This window comes from Ceratotherium simum, chromosome 1, assembly GCF_057802395.1.
Source record: "Ceratotherium simum simum isolate JZ-2026a chromosome 1, ASM5780239v1, whole genome shotgun sequence".
In the NCBI taxonomy this organism is placed as follows: Eukaryota; Metazoa; Chordata; class Mammalia; order Perissodactyla; family Rhinocerotidae; genus Ceratotherium; species Ceratotherium simum.
Window position 1 is genome coordinate 90153414 of NC_141900.1, and position 7004 is coordinate 90160417.

Consider the following 7004-nt stretch of genomic DNA (forward strand, 5'->3'; position numbering starts at 1 on the left):
ACTGAAAGATAATAATTCTCCAATAACCACGCTCAAAGGCTCAGAATCTTGCGATCTAGCCAAGAAGGAATTAAGGATAGCTGTTTTGAGGAAACTCAGTGAGCTACAAGAAAACATGGAAAGACAGTTCAATGATATCAGGAAAAAATACACAAACAACATGAGAAATTTAACTAAGAGATATAAATCATAAAAAAGAACCAAACAGAAATTCTGGAGCTGGAGAATTCAATGAATAAAATGAAAAATGCAATGCAATAGACAGCATCTGCACCAGAGTAGACCAAATGGAAGACAGAATAAGTTATCTAGAGGACAGGAACTTTGAAATACCCAATCAGAGAACAAAGGAAAAAGAATGAAGAAAGTTTACATGATTTATGAGACTCCATGAACCACATAAACATTAGAATAAACAGGTTTCCAGAAGGAGAAGAGAGGGAGAAGGGGGCAGAACATTTATCTAAAGAAGAAATAATAGCTGAGAAATTCTCAAACCTGAGAAGAGACTTGGACATTCAAATTCATGAAGCTAATAGATCACCCGTTTATCTCAATGCAAATTGACCTTCTCCAAGACACGTTATGAGGAAACTTGTCAAAAATCAAAGATAAAGAGACAATGGCTATCATCAAGATGACAAGAGGCAACAAGTTTGGCATGCATGTGGAGAAAACGGAACCCTTGTGCACTGTTGGTGGGAATGTAAATTGGTTCAGCTACTATGGGAAATAGTATGGAGGTGCCTCCAAAATTAAAAATAGAGCTATAATATGATACAACAATCCCACTTTTGTGTATATCCAAAGAAAATGGAAAAAGGATATGAAAAACATATCTGCACTCCCATGTTTATTGCAGCATTATTCACAATAGGCAAGGCATGAAAACAACTGAAGTGTCTGTCACTAGATAAATGGATAAAGATTATGGGGTATATATATAAAATGGAATGTTATCCAGCCATGAGAAAGAAGAAAATTCCACCATTTGCAAGAACATGGGTAAACCTTGAGGGCAGTATGCTAAGTGAAAGCTAGAGAAAGACCAATACTGCATGGCATCACTTGTATATGGAATCCAAAAAAAAAGTCAAACTCATAGAAACAGAGACTAGAATGGTGGTCGCCAGGGCTGGGGGAGGGGGAAATAGAAGTTTTTAAAAGAGTACAAGCTTTCAGTTATAAGATGGATAAGTTCTGAGTATCTAATATATAGCTTGGTGACTTATTTGATAACATTGTATTGTATAGTAGAAATTTGCTAAGAGAGTAGAACTTAAATATTCTCAAACACAGACACAGAAATGAGAAATATGTGAAATGATAGATGTGTTCATTAAATTGATGCGGAGAATCCTTTCCCAATGTATACGTATATCAAATCATCATGTTGTCCACTTTAAATACCTTATCATTGTGTTTGTCCATTATACTTCAATAAAGCTGAGTAAAAAAATGATCTCTGAGAGAAAAATAGTTGAAGCATTAAGGCAGGGCCTAAGTGAAGGCAACTTAAACTTAGGTTTTGTTAGCTTCATGGTAAATCTACCTCCATGAAATGTCTTTATGGCTCTGGACCATCTGGTTTCTATATACCTCTCTGGCTTTACCTTTTAGCTCTGCTCTTGGAGCATCCACACACTGGCTTCCTCCAATGTATTTCAGTCTCTCCCACCACAGGACCTTGGCTCATACTGTCTCTCTGCCGAGAAAGTTTTCTGCACCCCACCATTCTTAGAATTGTTCTTTTCTTCCTTGTTCCTACCAGATACATTAGTTGCTGCTTCCTCTCCCTCTTGGATAAACTGATGCACGAATGGTGGAAGGGGTGAAAGATGATCCCTGCCCCCAGCTCATTCTTCTTCTATAAAATTTTCTCTCAATTTTTACTTATTTTAAACAAAGTAAAACTTATTCCACATATATATTCCTTAGAGTAAATAAAAGAGAAATTCCACTTTTTAAAACCGTAAAACTATGAAACTTGAAAGTACCTTATCAAAGCTCTTATTAAGCCTTCTGGAGTTGATTAAGAATAGCCACAAATTGGTTGCAGCAACTCTCATCAAGAAGTGGAGCGTATTTTCCCAGTTCTTGAATCTGTGTTGGCCTTGTGACTTGCTTTGACTAATAGAATGTGGCAGAGGTAACAGTGTGAATGTTCTTAGAAGAGGTCCTAAAATGCCGCTGTCTTGTGAACAAGTCCACGTTAGCCTCTGGAGGTCGAGAGGTGTGGTGAGGAGTCTCAGCCATCCCAGCCCTGCCAAATGAAGACTAAACTCGGGAATGAGCCAAGCTGACTAAGTGGAGCAGAGACAAGCTTACCAACTGATTCAGCTCAAATTGCCAACCTACAAATTCATGAGCAAATAAATGGTTGTCATTATAATGAGCTCATTTGTTACACAGAAAAAGCTAACCTATACACCTTCCTAATCCTAGTTGTCTAATAAAGATCTTCTCACTGACTCATAATTTAAGTAGTTCTAGAAGAAATATTATAAAAGAGAATACATCTTTCTCTATTCTGTAAGTCACAGAGAATTTACTAAATCAATAGACAATAAGACGCCACATGTCTAGATTAACAAGACTTGCTACTACAACATAGTGGCCACCCAATTATGAAACATGCATATGTTACCTAATATTCAAGTAGATAATTTAACAAACATTAATGGAGTATGTTAAGCTTTTCCACTCGTAGGTACAGAATATCATGCCAATTGACCCTAACAAACTGTGTCATAATCCGCAGCCTGGAAGCGAATATTCACATCTAGATTCAATCAGAGCCAACTCAAAAACAAGTGAGAACACATAAAAGACAGAAAAACTTACTACCTGCAGCCCCAAATTGATGCTATGCCATGCCAGAAGTCTACGTCATGTACCCTGGATTGCTGACTACCTAGCTAGTCTTGGCCGACTTGAACCAGGTCAGTATTTGGCGATCTCCAAGCTGAACCTGGAGTTGCAGTCTTCCAAAGGGAGATGCTGCTGCTCGCCTCTCCTCTTCTGGACCCCATTTCACAGTGGAAACAATCACAAAGCAAGAAGATTCCCTTTCTGTCCTTTTCTTTCTCGCTGTTCGACCGTCCATCCGTCCGTCCTTCCTTCCTTCCTTCGTTCCTTCCCATCTTCCTTCCTTCATCACTTTCTTCCTTCCTGTCTTCCTCCTCTAGCTGAGTTCCTTTTACACAAAAGAACTCTAGCTTTCCAAATTTCAGCTGTGTTGAACTTGTTGCCTCACTGTGAACAAACAGAACTCCTCTTCTACTTGTGATCTGAGGCTCTGTAACTTGATTCTGGTCTATTAGCAGGATCTGGATGGAACAGAAATGGGCCTTTTAAAGCTTGCTTCACCCCTATTTTCATCAGCATAATAGCATTCACTGTAGAGCAATAGAAATGCGATGTAGTTAGAAGCCCCATGGACTTATTGGCAGGATGGAGGAGAAAAGCAACATTGGGTGGATGGGAAGGCCTTCCCATTGTGGGAGCAAGCACACACTTTTCAGAGAGAAGTGCAGAGAAAATCACAGTGGGTTTTTAGATACCCTAGACAAGTGGGCTGGGTGTGTAAAAAGTAAAAGCAAGGTTTCAGAAAGAAAAATGTTATAAGAACCAAATTAACTACTCTTGTCATATGATCCAGCAACTGTGCTCCTTGCTATTTACTCAAATGAGTTGAAGCTTTATGTCTACACAAAAACCTGAACATGAATGCTTATAGCAGTATTCATATTTGCAAAACTTGAAAGCAACCAAGATATCCTTTAATAGGTAAATGGATGAGCAACCTGCGGCACACCCATACAATGGACACTGGTCAGTGAAAAAGGAAATGAGCTATGAAGCCATGAAAAGACATGGAGGGAACTTAGATGCATATTGTGAAGTGGAAGAAGACAATCTGAAAAGGCTACATGCTGTATGATTCCAACTATATGACATACTGGAAAAGGCAAAACTATGGAGACAGTAAAGTAATCAGTGGTTGCCAGGGGTTGGGGGTGAAGGGGGTAGGGATGAATAGGCAGAGCACAGAGGATTTGGGGGGCAGTCAAAATACTCTGTATGATATTTTGATGACGAACATGTCCTTATACCTTTGTAAAAACTCATAGAATGTACAACACAAAGAGTGAACCCTGATGTAAACTATCGACTTTATTTAATAATCATGTATCAAAATTTTCTGTGAACCTAAAACTTCTCAAAACAATGAATCCTATTAATGAAAAAAAAGTCATAAGAAAAGGATAAGGCTGTCACATCTTAAAAAGGGTTATGTGCAGGGCCCACATATCCATGAAGCCCAGTAGGCACAGGGTCTAGGGCCCATGACAATTTTAGGGACCCACAAAGATGTTTTAATTTTAATTTCTTTTAAACTCAGAAGAATAATGTGAATATAGTAAGGAATATATAATCATGAATCTAGTCTTCATACCAATGCTGTCATAAAATACACTTTTAAATATTTATTTATGGAAGAAGGGGACCCCAAGGGCAAAAGTGTCCAGGGCCCACAAATGTCAAAATGTGGCCATTGCTGTGTGTGGGTGAAACATAACACCCAGTGAGCTTGGATGTGGGCCTGCTCCATGGCTAGAGTTCAGCTGGAAAGGACCCAAGAGCTTACATACAGAGCTAGTATGTTAAAACAAAAGAGGAGGCCTGGCACAAGTTGTTCCAGAAGAAGTTTGGGCAACCAGACTGCTGGAAAAGAATTAAAAAGCAAATCAGAAACTGCATGAGCAGGAATAAGATGGAGGCGAAGCCAGAGTATTATCTAACTTGGGTAAGAAGCTGGGCTGGGAGGAACTAAGGCATTGGGTACCAATGATACAGGGAACAGCTAGACGGGGCTGGATTCTTGTAGGCAGGGACCAGGTGAGATAGAGAAGAGTCCTGTTCTCAAAGGGGTTGGGACCCCAGAGGGAGAGACCCCACTCTGAATGGGTAGAGACTGAACAGGCCTGGTAAGCACTTCTGGTGCTTGTGTTTTACAAAGAAATAGGAAATATTTCCTGGAAGAAAGCCTGTGTTTGTTCTTTCATTGCTGATAAGAATGCTATGGCCTTGACTTAGACCCATCCCATGCCTCTCACTCTATATGAGTAATGAACATATTCTATCAGCTCCAGTGGTAAACAATCCAAAAGAAGAATGCTTTCATGAGTTTTCAAGTTTTATAAAAATCTTTAAACTGTCTTTATTCTTGTAGTAAGCTCTCAAAATTAACAATGCCTGAGAGGAGTGGTTTTACTCGAAAATACTCACTGAAGGCAAAAAAAATCATCATTCCCTTTAGTAGTTGCATTTCCATCAGTTTCAAAATACACTGGATCAAGAAATATTATTAGGCCTGAATTGATTTCTTCTTTGCCACATGGCATAATGTGGTGGTTTTCCAAATTTGGGATGTGTAAGAATCACTGTGGGGGGTTGTTAAAGTGTAGATTCACAAGGAACATCCCCCTCTCCCCATTCTGGTTCAGTAGATGCAGGAATCTGAATTTTTAACAATTATAGGAGCTGATTTAGGTGCCAGGGTTGGTAGACTGCACTATAAGAAACATCCGCATGGTGTTTAGGGTATAGTCTCATACTTGGAGGCACCCTAGGATCCCCCAGTGAGCCTTGTACAACAACAGTGTTTTACCCTCAGACTCCCCAGTTCCACTCCCATGGAAATACCCACTAGAAACATGAACATATATTCACCTAAAGATACATATGAGAATGTTTATAGCATCACTACTTCATAATAGCCAAGAAGTGGAAAGATCCGTAATGCTGATCAGTAGTTGAATAAAAATATTGTGGTCTTATACAGTGGAATACTATACAACAGCAGAAATAAACAAAGTACAGCTACATTCAGCAAACATGGATGAACCTCACAAGCAAACTTTTCAGTGAAAGGAGCCAGACACAAAAGAATGTGAAGCATATGGTTCCACTGAAACACTGAAATAAAGTTCAAAACTCAACGTCTCTGTGTCAGTTCCTCATCCAAAGTGAGGAAAATAATAGTATCTACCATATGAGTTTGCTTTGAAGAGTAAATGAGAAAATATGTTAATCCATGTAATATTAGGTGGTACAGGTTCTGTTTAATAATAGTAATAATAATAAACCACGCAGAGAATGTGCTGGACTCAGAATCGCCGCTCTCCCCATGTGATAATGAAGGCTTTTTTTGGTTTCTTTGTTTTAAGCTGGGTAAGACTTGTGCCTGGATCATTCTTCTGAAGTGCTAAATTCTGAACCAGAAATTCCTCAGTTCATCATGGAAATAAAACTTTTTTTAATAAATGAAATTAAAATTAATTTCTGAAGGCATGAAAATAAAAATGGGCTGGCATCAACTGCTTCTGACAGATCTTATCCACTTCTGAAAATTTTTTTGTTAAACTTCCAGCTTACACTGGCTTTCTCCTTTGTTTCACTCTGACTTCTATTTGTTTCAGGATTAAAATCCACCACATTTAGGATTTCTTCTTTCCAGCTCTCAGCTGGGTTTAGGGGAGACTCGCTAAATGTCAGTGTGGGAGCGGTGCCTGGTGTGGATCACCATCTGACACTGGCTTCCCCTGAGATATGACTCATATATCTGGTCCTCAGGTGTGCTCATCCCTTTGTGCAGTCATTCCAGATGTCCGCATCCCCATCAACTCCCTGGCCTCACAGCGCACTCTAAAACCTCGATCCAGCTCCCCTGAATATGATGTGCAGGTTGTGTATGTCCACGTGACAACCTCCACAAGCCCGGCTCTAAGACATCTGTGGGCTCCCGGCTCCTTCCTTTCAGCCAGCTTCCCCAGGGGACTGAGTAATCAGGCTGCTCTCCCAGCTCTGGGCTGGGGCTCATGGGACATCCTGAGGCCACCCTCGGGCCCACTCACCTGCACACCACCTGCAGTCATTGCCACTCTACAGTTTAGGGGTCCCGGAGCTTCCAACCCAGACTTGACGTCTTCCTCCCAGCC